General features: G+C 35.1%; 1 protein-coding gene and 2 non-coding genes across 9 annotated transcripts in view; 1 reads left to right on the forward strand and 2 right to left on the reverse strand.

Annotated features, from left to right (window-relative positions):
• Positions 1-16175, reverse strand: part of LOC120417143 (protein winged eye) — a 370323-nt gene that overhangs the window by 113444 nt on the left and 240704 nt on the right. The gene's annotated exons all lie outside the window — the stretch shown is intronic.
• Trnar-acg (transfer RNA arginine (anticodon ACG)) lies at positions 423-495 on the forward strand. Its single transcript has one exon. It is a non-coding gene; the product is annotated as a tRNA-Arg (tRNA).
• Trnal-cag (transfer RNA leucine (anticodon CAG)) lies at positions 615-697 on the reverse strand. The gene has a single exon. It is a non-coding gene; the product is annotated as a tRNA-Leu (tRNA).

Here is a 16175-nt window from a genome sequence, read left to right on the forward strand (position 1 = left end):
GGAAAAGTGGCTAACGATTGAGGAATTGGTGCAATTTGGGACGGAAAGAAATCAAAAGTAGGAATTCGAAACAATGCTTAAAATGATTTTCGACTTAGTGACGTAAACGCCAAATCTATTTTTGAGATTCCTAAGAGATTGTGGTAAAAATGTACAAAAATCATCTAAATTTATCATGTTTAACTTTAATTTACTGCTCATAAAAATTTTAACATTCTTTTTTTCATGGTTATTTTTTTAATTAGTTACCTTTCTATTCAAATTTTGTAAGTATATTGGTGTGTTATTCCTAACCTGGTCACAGCACCTAAAAGGACCTAATAAAAATAAGCTATGAAAAAAAAAATTGGTGTGTTATTTCAAATTAAATGACATTTACTAATTTATTTTAAATTATTTTGTATTACCCTAATTTCTAACTGGGTCCTGTGGCGCAATGGATAACGCGTCTGACTACGGATCAGAAGATTCCAGGTTCGACTCCTGGCAGGATCGCTGAGAAATTGATATTTTTAATTGCTAGTTATTTTAGGTTCACACATCGACAGTAAAATCTATCCTGCACGATTATGGTTTGTGTTCAGTGAGCTCGCACAAAAACAAAAAATATTATTTGTCAGAAGTGGGATTCGAACCCACGCCTACAGAGTAGACTACGACCTGAACGTAGCGCCTTAGACCGCTCGGCCATCCTGACTTGCGAAATCAAAATTGCTCAATGCGTGAGTGAATTTGGTTATCAAGCAGACCAAAATCTAATAGCAATCCCAAAAATCACGGTTTCCTAAGTGATTAGGGCAACACGATTGAACACGTTAAAACGTGCGCTTGAAGCTTGATCTTATGACGAAAATAGCTAAGACGCACACATCGATGGAACTTTTGGGTTCGCGTCGTATGGTTGGAATCGCGATGTGAATTGTATGTTTTATTAAACGATGTTGCGGCGATTCTTTCGTTTTGTGAAATCAAATCACAGCAAGTTTATTGCACATTCCAATCATCACATCCAAGACCACGCTGGTGCTGGGAGCGTAAGCTATATTTGCTACATTAACCAGAACAGCGAGCAAAAAACTATTGCTGCACGCAAGGAAAATATCGTAAAACGCACTGCGCCATAAAACTCCGGCACCGTGAATCGCCGCAACAGCTTGAAGCCTGATGTATTCGATCTCTATGGCCGCAGTCAAATGCTCAACTAGCATTAACCTAATGCTTCGGCAATAAAAATCATAAAGCCTAAACATAAGTGCCCCATAAGCCAAACAAAAACAACTGAGCAGCGGTTTGTAACAAGCAAACGTTATATTATTACAGAGATTAATAATAACTGGCTTAACCGGCGAAGGCGCGCTCACGTGGTTTAGTTCTGGCCACTTTAAGAGACCCGGAAAATCGAAGTCTCGTTGTGTCATGCTTTGGGGTCTCACTGTACCAAAATTTAAATTTAATTCCTCGTCCGTGTAGAGAGGTAGGGGCAAGGCATGAATGAACGCAAATTAAGATCCAACCGGAGAGATTATCCGGAAATTTGACTTGTTCCGTGACCGGCGGCGGCAGTGTGTGTGGGGTCTGGCCAAACCCAATCTGAATTAAGCTACGGGGAGGAGAAATTAAAGTCTGTAATGCGCTGGATGGTGGACGTAATTAATTGCTGCAGTGTTTTCAGTTTTTAATGAAGTGATTTGAGGACAGTTGGAGCGAGTTGTGGCGCTATAACCACGGCAAATAGTGTCCAGGGCATTCGTGGAAATACAATGTCCCATCCCAGAGGGCCCGGAGTACCAAACCTTCTTAGCATGGTGCTCCCAACGAATACAACCAAATCTCGGAGCGTATGGTGGTGTGTCCCCACGCTTCTTCCTCCCCTGTCGATTCAGAATTGTGTTGTTGTTCGAACACTTAGTGCTCAAACTCAACCCAATTACGAGTCATCTCTGCGATACGGCTTTACGCAGTAGGCCTGGCCGGTTTAACGCTTGTGATGTTTCAATGCATTCTAATGCAATGGCGCACTACAAATGTTAATAAATGACAAGAAGAGTGCTAGGCGTCATCTAACCTAAGGCACTCTCCAGGATCCCTTCGAAAGATTGGCTGCGCTAGGGTCTGATTAGATTAGATTAGATTAGAAGTGATTTGAGGACAGTTGGGAAACATGTTGAAATAAATATGAAATCGCAAGCCGAATACTATTCTTAGCGTTTGAGGGATAATATGACCTTGATTGGAAACAAAAATCTGGTGATTCTCGGGGATGAAAACTGTTGAAAAATATATAAGGAATAGCAGTTTTAAGGGGTTACATACATGTAGAAAATCACAAAAAATCATGTTACAGAATATTTTTTGAATCCACTCAAAAGATGATTATTAATCACTCCTGAAAGTTTCATGAAAATATTTCATGATTTAACTGAGAAGAGACGATTTAAGCTCAAAATTTTGCCATGCGCAAAGCGGGCTGTTAAAATTTGCTTTAAAAAAACACAAAAATAAAAAACTAACGGTTTTTTTTATATGAAAAACACAAAAATATTTTTATCTTTTTTTAAAATAATCTTTTTAAAAATCGGGCTTCGTCATGCACACAGAATCGGTTTAACGAGTCTTCACCAAAATTTTGAGCCGATTTGGTCAAGACAGTGTTGAGATATCGTGGCACCCGTTTTTTTAAACTGCTAACTTGAAATTGCTATATCTCGGCAATGATGCAACCAAATATCTTCAAATTTGTTTTGTTAGTAGGTAAAAATGTATATTTTAATGCTCTGAAAAAATAATTTAAAAAAATTGATTTGTGTGCTCCTACCCACTTCTGACATTTTTGCCGATTTACATGTATGTAACCCCTTAAAGAACTTTGAAAAAAATCTCTTAATATTAGCTTCGAATTATATTTTTTTAAATTGAATATTTTGTAATTGTTCGTTTTCAAAATATCTAAGTAGTAACGAATTTCACAAAAAAATCAACATATTTTTAAACGGGCTCAAACATGCTTAATATGATTATCAACATTCCTAATTTGACTAACAACGCATGACAATGCATTTTAAAAAAGTTTTCAGCTAATTAGACTTCTATTTACATTAACATTTGGAAGTCTATGAACCAAAAAAATGCTTCCTTATTTTTCTGGCTGTTTTAATAAGAATGGAAAAACGCACACAAATATTACAAATCAATTATTTGGAAAGATTATAAAATTCTTTAAAATATGTTCAAATTTTGACTTTAATTTAATTTTTTTATATGGACTGCTCATGTTTGAACCAATCGAAAAAAATACTTAAATAAAACAAGAATAAAATATGTTTAATTGCTATAAAAATATTTTTAAATGTAAGAATGGCACAACCCTAATAAATATTATTTAAACATAAATGTATAATTAATGCATGCTTTATGAAATATTTTTAAGCCTTAAAAATTCAAAAATCATCAAACTTTTTCAAGAATTGTTCATGTTTGCAAGAATGAAAAACACAAATTTATTACATTACATTTGGATTTTGAATACACTCAAACCCCGATGGTTTGACACCAACTGTTGTCAAACGAACGGGGTCACTTTTTAGTTTGACACCCTTTTTACACGGAGTTCACACACACTACCAAACGTTTGTTTTGATAGTGAACGTGAGCGCCGTGTAAAAAGTGACAGTTCGTCACTTTTTAGTTTGACTTTGACCAACCAACGGGGTACAAACTAAAAAAGTGTCAAACGAAAAAGTGACCAACCACCGGGGGTTGAGTGTATTGTCACTTTTTGAAGAACTCCTTACGTTTGAAAGAATGGGAAACAACTCACTTAGATTTTAGCCTAATTCGACCCTTTGTCCAATTTTAACCTTATATTTCGTTTCGACTCTATGTTTTTTCGACCTTATGTCTTTAACCCTTTTGGGCATACATCGTGAAATGTTGACAGATTTATTTGGAAATTTGCTTGATTTCATTCAAATGATAACAAAATCGGTAAAATAAACTAACAGAGTGCGAAATCAAATTTAAAATAAAATTGGTAAATCGTGAATACAAGCAGTAATAATGAACATGTTTCTAAAATCTAAAAAAAATATATATCAGTATTATTGTTTAAAGCAGTATGCACTTTAAATACTAAAATATTGCCTTTTGATATTTGAAAGCATTTTTGTGAAAAAAAAAAAAAAACACATTCCAGATTGAACACATTATTTAATGTTTGTTTTTGGATTTTCCATCTGTAAATTCTAAAATGTTTAAGTACCCACGAACAATTTCGGACTAGACTCCCCCAGAATTGAGGAAGCAATAAATTTCGGGAGGATATTGTTCTCGCTGGCTGCCGAAAAAGGTCTGGAATTATTATAAATTGTAGTCTGTGCAGGCGAGCAAAACCCATTGAATTATCCCCCATTTCACCTCAACGCAGCTTGGCGAAGGTTTCTTATTTTATACTGACTTTTATATTTTTTTGTTGATTTGAGTAAGGGGAGGAACATAAACGAAAATAATGATGGACGAGGAGGAAGAGGAGGTGGAAAAGTGGCGCAACAAACAGAACATAAAAGTGGGCGCAATTATGCGCGTTCTCTATGGTTCACGAATATGAGAGGGAGTGTAATGGAAGAGCAAATTGGTAAATTAGATTTTAATTTTACACTTTGGCATGAGGGGGAGAGGTTCGAAATTTGAGAAGGAAATAGTTTCTCGTTCCTCGTCCCCCTTTTACCCCCCATCATAACAGACCAGATGCCCACTCTGTCTCTCCTCCGGTCATGGTCAAAAGTGCTAAATTCGACAATGATGTGACGAAAATTGTGTGGTCTGGGGCTTGGAGTTTTTCCAATGTAAACATGAACTGACTGACCGAACCGACTGACCGAAACCGCACAAACGAGATCGAAAACGATGAAGCCGTAAACTTCACGAGAAGCATTAATCAACACACACTGATTGACCGCGACGACGACAGTGATCTTCGCTAGGGCACGGGGCTTCGCTGGGACAGTTTTTGGGAGCAGCACAGTAACAGATTAGAATTATATTTAAGAAAAAAATTAAAAGATTAAAAATCAGGTATGAAAATCACACAACAACAAAAAATGCCTCTAGAAAAGGCGGCAATTCGATTGAAAAAACTTGTTCAAGCGAATGTAAACGTTTTAGAATGCATGGATTTGATTTATTTTTTCTTGAAAACTTGAAATTATTTCAACTTACACAGTTTTGCTTAGGATGTTCACTGATACAATTTCAATGTTTGTTCTTACAATTCTGATCAAGTCGGTGATAAATAACAAGGAAACACATAACAAATCTCGATGTGGCCCTGCTCTGGAGAAAGTTAATTAATAATTGTGCGTTCTGCTCCGACGAGAAGCCCCCGCTTACACGACCGTTCACTCAGGCGGTTGACAGATGAAAGAGGACGAGCCAGCTGGTGTCACACACACCACAATACGGCGGGCCCACAGCTTGACTGCGAACGTCACATGCATCACTCAGCATTGACAGTAGCACCGGTACAGGGATAGCGCAATCTTATATCCCACATCCTCCTTCTACATTAAAAAATATCCACGGTCATATTTTTTTCAAAAAACTAAGAATTCTATGACACAACATACACTAGCAGAATGTGCAACGGTTATCATATAAAGGCATACCGTTCTATTACCCGCTTAACACCCTGTTAAATGTTTTGAATCGAACAAAATAGTTGTGTTTAATTATTCTACAGCTGCCGTAAAAGAAACAAATTCCGAGACTTTCGTAGTTGAGTATTTTCAGGGAACTTCATGAATTTTTAGAAAGTGATCTCACTTGTGTTCATTCCAAAGCTGTATATCATAGGTACGCGCTATCTTGGTTAGCATTCGTGCGAGTATATCACTCCGTGCCACGAAAACCTAAACAACAACAAACGAACTATGAATCGTGCCAGGATAACATAAACATAAACAAAGTCAGTTTCCATCGGAGTGACGACGTGACGGAGTATTTACGCAGCAATAATGTCCTGTCACTCACAGCGAGGAGGAGTTTGATTTTATCCGGCGATAAACAATATTAAAAGTTTTTGTAAATGTCAACAGCTTAGCTACTTGAATTAAATTGCACAAAGGGAGTGATATCACAGTTATTCTATTGAAAGCTGGCGCAGGTTAAGTTAGCTGAAAACACTTGCACCTTCTGTTGGGACAGCTGGGCCAAAGTTTGGGGACCGCTGCCTTCACAGTGCTGATCAGCTGGCTTTCCCGCTAGGCTCTTCGTTGACAGTTTGTCTGACACCATGGCACAACTGCCAAACCCAGAAAAGTTGGTCGTTTTTGGTCTGTTCTCCAGACCGGTCATATCGGGGCAATCACCCGCTCAACTACCGCCAGGGACTCATGGTTGAATGTCAGTGTCTTTTGGGCGTTCAGCGCAACACGACTGGTCCTCACTCTTCTCCGGAAATACGATTCACCTCACCTAGCAATGCTTTAGCGATTTGCAGCAAGCGTACTGGAGGAGGTGATGGTATTCGTTCCACTAGGAAAGTATGGTACTAGACCGGAGGACAAGGTCAGCCGAAGACAGACAACCACCACCACCGCTAACGCCAGAGCCGTTTATCGAGTGAGTAAACTGTGGACACGCCGTTGATCGCTCTCAATTGCATTGATGACGTCACATGCACATGGCTCGCAGCAGCAGCATCACCAAAGGTCACAATCATGCAACTTTGTTCCGTATCTCATTTTCCAAACGTGGTTGTCTCCCGTGCTGTGTCAACACGCAAGCATGTGAACCAGTGAAGACGACATGCAGTCATCGTAACACCAAGTCCACCGCTGCAGGAGAGATTACATTACACTGTTCTTATCATATGTGTCAGTACAAGTTCGCGATCAGCAAGACTAGCAGATGAAAACGTCACCTCGGAGAACATCATTTTTTTTCGGCGGTCCAGCATCAACTCGATCCTTGAACAATCATCAACAGAAAGCAGAACCTTCAAGTTTTGATTACCTGATAGAATCGCATCAGCGGTACATTCGCTTATTTGACCAGAAGTCTGCCGCAGCAGTTCAACCGGTCAACGGAGAAGAACAACCATGCTCATGCTCAAGTCTGCCGGAGCAGTTCAACCCGTACCGTAGCTTCAAACAAGGGGCGATGTTGGGACAACTGGACCAGAGCTTGGCACCACCTCCATCAACTTTGAAGGTCCGCTCGCTTTCGTGCTGGGATCTTCGTTGAAAGCTTGGCTGTCACTACTTGCGCCGTAGCACTTCCCGACGCATCTGGCAAACTCCTCATGACAGCCCATTCCGATGCTCTGATGGTGCTGATCTGCTGATTTTGTCGCAAGCTCGTTGAGATCAGTCAGTTTAGTGCAGCTTGGATTTAGTTGGTACAGCGCTGAACTGGTAAGATGGGTTTTTACTAAGAGCAATTACTTATAAAGTTTTCGGATGTAGACCAGCAGCCGTGCCACGTGCTCTAATTTTGATTTTTATTTTCAAGTTCAACTGTGCCGAACATCAAGTAATCTCAAACAGGACAACAACATTTGAAACAGAACATTCCGCAAACGAAGAGGATGGAGAATTGAATCAAATGTTCGTTAACCACCAGAGCAATTTCCTCCTTGACGGCATTTCCTTCCGGAATGCACACTCAAGGAGTGTCCATCTCTGGCGTCTCACCAGAGGGCCGTTTTATCTCGGAACTGTTTCCTCCTTGACGGCATTCCCTTCTGGAATGCACACTCAAGGAGTGTCCACCCCTGGCGTCTCACCAGGGGTCCGTTTCATCTCGGAACAGTTACCTCCTTGACGGCATTCCCTTCCGGAATGCACACTCAAGGAGTGTCCACCTCTGGCATCTCACCAGAGGTCCGTTAAACACCGGAACCGTTTCCTCCTTGACGGCATTCCCTTCCGGAATGCACACTCAAGGAGTGTCCACCTCTGGCATCTCACCAGAGGTCCGTTAAACACCGGAACCGTTTCCTCCTTGACGGCATTCCCTTCCGGAATGCACACTCAAGGAGTGTCCACCTCTAGCATCTCACCAGAAGTCCGTTAAACACCGGAACTGTTTCCTCCTTGACGGCATTCCCTTCCGGAATGCACACTCAAGGAGTGTCCACCTCTGGCATCTCACCAGAGGTCCGTTAAATACCGGAACCGTTTCCTCCTTGACGGCATTCCCTTCCGGAATGCACACTCAAGGAGTGTCCACCCCTGGCGTCTCACCAGGGGTCCGTTTCACTCGGAACAGTTACCTCCTTGACGGCATTCCCTTCCGGAATGCACACTCAAGGAGTGTCCACCTCTGGCATCTCACCAGAGGTCCGTTAAACACCGGAACCGTTTCCTCCTTGACGGCATTCCCTTCCGGAATGCACACTCAAGGAGTGTCCACCCCTGGCGTCTCACCAGGGGTCCGTTTCACTCGGAACAGTTACCTCCTTGACGGCATTCCCTTCCGGAATGCACACTCAAGGAGTGTCCACCTCTGGCATCTCACCAGAGGTCCGTTTTCAACTGATATAACGTGCTATTTTGTGGTTCCAAAATGCTCCGTTATCACTCTACTCACCATTCTCACTTTCACCGCTCGGCAACAAAAACTTTCAAAACACTTTTTACAGTTGTTGGGGGCTTCTCGTAGGGCAGAAAGGTTTACCAAGAAAATTTATTTCCAACTGAAAAAAAAATCAGTGGAAACCTGGCAGGATCGCCATTTGTGCGTTCTGCTCCGACGAGAAGCCCCCGCTTACACGACCGTTCACTCAGGCGGTTGACAGATGAAAGAGGACGAGCCAGCTGGTGTCACACACACCACAATACGGCGGGCCCACAGCTTGACTGCGAACGTCACATGCATCACTCAGCATTGACAGTAGCACCGGTACAGGGATAGCGCAATCTTATATCCCACAATAATAGTAAAGAACTTAAATCTGATTTAAGAGCATTTTTGGATTAACTAGAATTAAATTTTAGGCTGTCGCTAAGTAAAAAAACTAATTGAAAATAAAAACGGAAAATTTGATGTTATGAACTGTTATAATTTCTAAAGCTTTTGTTATACTTTTTGTTCCACAATTTTGAAGTTTATGCTTTATTTTAAGCTTTTGTCTTCCCGCCTCTTGACCTCAACCAGCGCAGAGTACAAGCAATTTGTAATAGCCTTCTTAGTGCGTCCATCCCGCGAATTCCCGGGACAAAAAAATCCCGAGATTTCTCCAAAACCGGGAGTTCCCGAATCCCGAGATTTTTTTTAAATTTTGTCCCGGGAATTCCCGAAATTGAAAAAAAACAAATTTTGGTCTGGACAGATTTGATTAAGGAAACAGATGATCAGTTGAGTACTTAGTCATCGATTATAAATTTAATGCATTTAAATTGTATTCGGCATTTATCATCATTAGTTTGGATTTTTAAAGAAAATTGTTAAAATTTATGCATACAGATCCGGAAAATGCCTAGCGCTTAAAATATTTTCTATATATTTTTATTTACGTTAATAATGATTTTAAACCTTAAAAAAATAACCTATTTCATTATTTTTTATCAAACACCGGCATCTGGACAAAAGGCTAAATGGTTTGATTTTTTTTATTGGTTTCGGTTAAAACAGGACCAGAACAAAACAATTAGTACACCGATTTCCATGAATTTGCTCTAAAATCTCCTGTACCTATTCAGACTGTTGTCCAGATTTTTCCCAGTTTGCGGTAGTGACTTAAAGATAATTAGTAATTTATATTTTATGCAAACCTTGAAATTCTAAACTTATCAAAAATTTCACATTGGCTGTTATCATTATATTTGTTTTCGTTTCTTGTTTTATAGACAGTTAAAAAAAAAACAAATATTTATAATAAAAAGAAATATATTACAATTGTGTTTCATTTGAGATGCAAAGCCATGAACAAGAAAAAAAAACAATTTTTAATGTATTTTAAGCTATCTTAATTTGCTGTCCTTGTTTAGATTGAAGTGTACATTATCGACAATTACTAGTATTGAGGTCAGTCTATGATTTTAAGCTTGACATAGATTTTATGACTGTTTCAAAAATTTCCCGGGATTCCGGGAATTCCCTGGATTCACAGAATATTTTTCCCGTTTCCCGGGAAATTCAAAACCCGGGAAAATTGGACGCCCTAAGCCTTATGCAACAACCAACAAATTTTAAAAGTTAGAAATAACTTCAAAAACCAGTTGGCTAAAGCTGTCATGAATTTCGTAAGTTAAATTTTATCATTTAATTGATTGTCACAATTTTTTGAGTAGTTACTAAAATTTACTTAATCATTCAATATCAAGTTAAATTTCAATGCTTTAACCAAGATTTTATAATTTGATAATGTTCAAAGCAAAAAAAAAAAAAAATCTTTTTCGAAAATACTAAAATTTTCATAATTTGCAATATGGATGTCAAATGAAGCAAAATTTGGTATGCTTTTAACTTTTATTAGAGTTTTGTTTGTAAAAAAATACCATATGTTTTCGAAAATACTAAAATTTTTAATAATTTGCAATTTGGGTTTTAAACGGAGTGAAACATTAAATGCTTTTACACTTTCATTAGAGATTTTTTTTTTGTAAAATACTAAAATTTCCACAAAATACCATATTTTTTTCGTAAATACTCAATTTTTTATAATTTGCAAAATGGGTATCAAACGGAGTGAAACTTTAAATGCTTTTACACTTTTATTTGGGATTTTTTTTTGTAAAATACTAAAATTTTCACAAAATACCGTAATTTTCGAAATTACTTAAATTTTCATAATTTGCAATATGGGTATCAAACTATTCGAAATTTTGCATGCATTTTCACTGTTTTAGAGTTTTTTGAAAACGGTATTCTGTGACAATTTGAGTATTTTACAAAAAAAAACTATAATAAAAATCAAAAAAGCATACCAAATTTTGCTTAAAATTAAAATTGGAGTATTTTCTAAAAGATACAATACATTGTGAAAATTTGTGTATATTATTAAAAAAAAAACTCTAGAAGAATTCGAAAACCCTAGAAGAATTCGATAGTTTAGTCTGCTTTTAGATTCGAAATCATTTATTTTTTTTTAATTAGATTTTAATGACATCATAGTATTAAAATTATTTTATTTACTAATGTTTTCTTAATTAAGGATAACAATCTTTTGAAACTTTTCAAAATTTGGTTGACGTATATATTGTAGAATATCTGCAATCGGCTCACTGCTACTGTTAAAAATATGCATAATACCATTATTGTCTTGAATATTTTTCCAACAGTCCCAATTCAAAATTTATAAAATCCTGAAAGTTCCCAATTTGTTGCAAAATGCATAAAATACGTAAATCATTGAGTTTTCAAAAGAAATTTTAATGTTCTGGCAAATGATTTTTCACCTTATATTTTTAAAGACGGTTTTAAAAGCACGGTAGTAGAAACTTGTTTTAAAATGTAAAATAGAATTTTCTAACAGTGCAACCTCACCCCAATAAAACGAGAATAGTGAAATTGACAAAAGGCATTGGAACAATTATCGTGGTGTTAAATTTCTTGACGTTTTTGTGGGTCGTCGTCGGAGTCTGTCCGTCTGCTCATCCATTCGTTTCTTGCTCGTGTTTTTTTTCCTGTTTTGTTTAGTTTAGATAAATGTCCGCTGATAGCCGCCGCCGATGAGACTAGCCACTGCTGTCCGATGAAGACCCCAAAGTGTAAGTGTTGATAATGTTCTAAAATTAAGTGAACCATCCTCTGCTCTCCTCAGCCGGGTGGAATTGTTCGTGAAAGTGTCGTATTGTTGTAAATTGAGGTTTTCCGTAATTGATGGCTTTTATTTTTCGTTTTGTGATGCGCTTTATTGTGTGTGAGATACGAGTTTCAGATAGAGGGTCTCCATTTGTCATAAAACCATTCCGGTTGCTGTCAATTGAATTAGTTGGCATGGTTTGAATTAGTTGGCAACTCGATTCCGACACATGTTGCGAATAAAGTACACACTTTTGCTGGTTAATCATAAACAACTAAATAACGTTGTGTTCAAAAAATGGTACAACATCCTATCTTCAATTAACATAATAGCGTAGCATAAAACATACATGTGTCATTAAATATTTACAAGTCAAGCACACCGGTCAACGGACCAAAGAGGTCGCCATCGTGTTTTATTTCAAAAAAGGAGCAAAATTATACATGATACATGCGTGCACAAAACAACAAAACAGGATCAGGAAAGTACAAACAACATCCTTCACCCCTTCGTATAGTGCAGGGGCAAATTTCAAAAACAAAGAGCAAAATAAAAGCTGAAGAAGTTATTAAATTGAAATGCCCTGGCCAGATCCCGGGGCCCGAGGGCTCATTTCCCGAAAAATATTTCAAACGGAATATTTTAGCCCGAATCCCGTTCCAGCTTTTGCCTGAATGGCATCCAGAATGTGCAGAAGGCTTTTCCGAAAGTTGAAGTGAAATTATAAACCGGTACCCGCCCTCCTCCCACAATGTTGACCACCCAGCTCCGAAAGGGACGAGGCACTCGGAAACTCACCTTCACTTTAGCACTACCAAAACAGGAGCTGGCAGGGGAAGTTTAATTTTTGTTTTAATGAACCCGCATTGCTAGGCAGCTCCCCCGGAATGTGGTCGGGTTTTAGGTAAATATCTGTACGTTAAAGTGGACATATTCTCAAGTGTGGGGCTACTTTAAATAATGCGGTGCACATCTTGCTTTGTCCAAGGAAAATGACCACCGAATTTGTTCTGATTCGACGCGTCCGATTTTTTGCTTCAGTGTGGTTGCTGAAGATTAATGAATGGATAGAGATGTTATCCCGGTTTTATGCTTTGGTTAAGCCTGAAGTAATGGAAAAGGATTCAGATTTTGTCATCACAATTTAAATTGTGCTTCTCAATAACCCCTCTAATTTATATCAACTAGATATGGTAGATATGCTTCACAATTCCTCTGAAAATAGAAGGCTTAGCAACTGATAACATATTGAAATGCAATTCTCTTTGAATTTTTGTATTTTTGTATTTTTGTTTTTTTTGTATTTTTGTATTTTTATATTTTTATATTTTTGTTTTTTTGTATTTTTGTATTTTTGTATTTTTGTATTTTTGTATTTTTGTATTTTTGTATTTTTGTATTTTTGTATTTTTGTATTTTTGTATTTTTGTATTTTTGTATTTTTGTATTTTTGTATTTTTGTATTTTTGTATTTTTGTATTTTTGTATTTTTGTATTTTTGTATTTTTGTATTTTTGTATTTTTGTATTTTTGTATTTTTGTATTTTTGTATTTTTGTATTTTTGTATTTTTGTATTTTTGTATTTTTGTATTTTTGTATTTTTGTATTTTTGTATTTTTGTATTTTTGTATTTTTGTATTTTTGTATTTTTGTATTTTTGTATTTTTGTATTTTTGTATTTTTGTATTTTTGTATTTTTGTATTTTTGTATTTTTGTATTTTTGTATTTTTGTATTTTTGTATTTTTGTATTTTTGTATTTTTGTATTTTTGTATTTTTGTATTTTTGTATTTTTGTATTTTTGTATTTTTGTATTTTTGTATTTTTGTATTTTGTATTTTTGTATTTTTTGTATTTTTGTATTTTTGTATTTTTGTATTTTTGTATTTTTGTATTTTTGTATTTTTGTATTTTTGTATTTTTGTATTTTTGTATTTTTGTATTTTTGTATTTTTGTATTTTTGTATTTTTGTATTTTTGTATTTTTGTATTTTTGTATTTTTGTATTATTGTATTTTTGTATTTTTGTATTTTTGTATTTTTATATTTTTATATTTTTGTTTTTTTTTGTATTTTTGTATTTTTGTATTTTTGTATTTTTGTATTTTTGTATTTTTGTATTTTTGTATTTTTGTATTTTTGTATTTTTGTATTTTTGTATTTTTGTATTTTTGTATTTTTGTATTTGTGTATTTTTGTATTTTTGTATTTTTGTATTTTTGTATTTTTGTATTTTTGTATTTTTGTATTTTTGTATTTTTGTATTTTTGTATTTTTGTATTTTTGTATTTTTGTATTTTTGTATTTTTGTATTTTTGTATTTTTGTATTTTTGTATTTTTGTATTTTTGTATTTTTGTATTTTTGTATTTTTGTATTTTTGTATTTTTGTATTTTTGTATTTTTGTATTTTTGTATTTTTGTATTTTTGTATTTTTTGTATTTTTGTATTTTTGTATTTTTGTATTTTTGTATTTTTGTATTTTTGTATTTTTGTATTTTTGTATTTTTGTATTTTTGTATTTTTGTATTTTTGTATTTTTGTATTTTTGTATTTTTGTATTTTTTGTATTTTTGTATTTTTGTATTTTTGTATTTTTGTATTTTTGTATTTTTGTATTTTTGTATTTTTGTATTTTTGTATTTTTTGTATTTTTGTATTTTTGTATTTTTGTATTTTTGTATTTTTGTATTTTTTTATTTTTGTATTTTTTGTATTTTTGTATTTTTGTATTTTTGTATTTTTGTATTTTTGTATTTTTGTATTTTTGTATTTTTGTATTTTTGTATTTTTGTATTTTTGTATTTTTTGTATTTTTGTATTTTTGTATTTTTGTATTTTTTGTATTTTTGTATTTTTGTATTTTTGTATTTTTGTATTTTTGTATTTTTGTATTTTTGTATTTTTGTATTTTTGTATTTTTGTATTTTTGTATTTTTGTATTTTTGTATTTTTGTATTTTTGTATTTTTGTATTTTTGTATTTTTGTATTTTTGTATTTTTGTATTTTTTGTATTTTTGAATTTTTTGTATTTTTGTATTTTTGTATTTTTGTATTTTTGTATTTTTGTATTTTTGTATTTTTGTATTTTTGTATTTTTGTATTTTTGTATTTTTGTATTTTTGTATTTTGTATTTTGTATTTTTGTATTTTTGTATTTTTGTATTTTTGTATTTTTGTATTTTTGTATTTTTGTATTTTTGTATTTTTGTATTTTTGTATTTTTGTATTTTTGTATTTTTGTATTTTTGTATTTTTGTATTTTTGTATTTTTGTATTTTTGTATTTTTGTATTTTTGTATTTTTGTATTTTTGTATTTTTGTATTTTTGTATTTTTGTATTTTTGTATTTTTGTATTTTTTTATTTTTGTATTTTTGTATTTTTGTATTTTTGTATTTTTGTATTTTTGTATTTTTGTATTTTTGTATTTTTGTATTTTTGTATTTTTGTATTTTTGTATTTTTGTATTTTTGTATTTTTGTATTTTTGTATTTTTGCATTTAAGTACCTTCAGCAAAGCACACCAATCGTTTCGATTCAACATGACTTCAGGAAATACAATGCACATGACACCAACCACAATTCAGCCGTCCGTCCACCAATTAAGATCCACAAAAGCGTGCACTTAATCAATTTCACTAATCCACTCCGGGGCAGCAAATGTTCTGGGAAATCCGACGCTCATTAGAGCGAGTTCGTTCGCCGTTCCCGGGAAGTATCGATGACCGTCGAGCTCACCGTTGTTGGCAATCAATGTCTTCTACACGTTGAAGAACACCGACGACGTCAGCTTTGTACGCCGAACATCGCGTGAAATGTGTTTATAAACTAGCCTCTAGCCCAAGTTGCAGCCTCTTCTGTTGGACATCGTCGAGGTTTGGGATGATGCGGCCGTGCATTACTGGTCCATGGAATGCAGCATCTCTCTCTAGTCAATAAAGGAAGATTAGCGGATAGTGATAGGATTTTAGCTGATTTACAACGTTCAACAGTAGTTTATGCATCGTCGTTCAACATGGACGACAAGAGTTGGGAGAAGTTTCGTACGGCAGTTATTACTAAAAGTTGATCCCCTCACGAGACACACGCAACATAATACCTGCTCTATTGAACGTCCAGGATATCGATATTTGAGCAGCATGCCCAACGAAACTTCTCCCTTGACTCCCTCTTCTCTTGGCGCTGAAGTAAAGCACCTGGACAAACACATCCCACATCGTATACCCGGTAGCCGTCAACGGCGCAATCGTTCCCATTAGTCAAGACAAATTAATATTGACAGATTAAATATCCCTTACCGACCAACCAGCTCGGCCGCGACTCCCTCGAGACTGCTCCTGGAGGACCAGAACATTTTTCTTCTTCGTTGGTCCAGGAAGTGACGGAATCAACTGCGGTTTCTTTTGGCTAATCCTTATTACATCATGA

Source organism: Culex pipiens, chromosome 3, assembly GCF_016801865.2.
Source record: "Culex pipiens pallens isolate TS chromosome 3, TS_CPP_V2, whole genome shotgun sequence".
NCBI classification, from domain to species: Eukaryota; Metazoa; Arthropoda; class Insecta; order Diptera; family Culicidae; genus Culex; species Culex pipiens.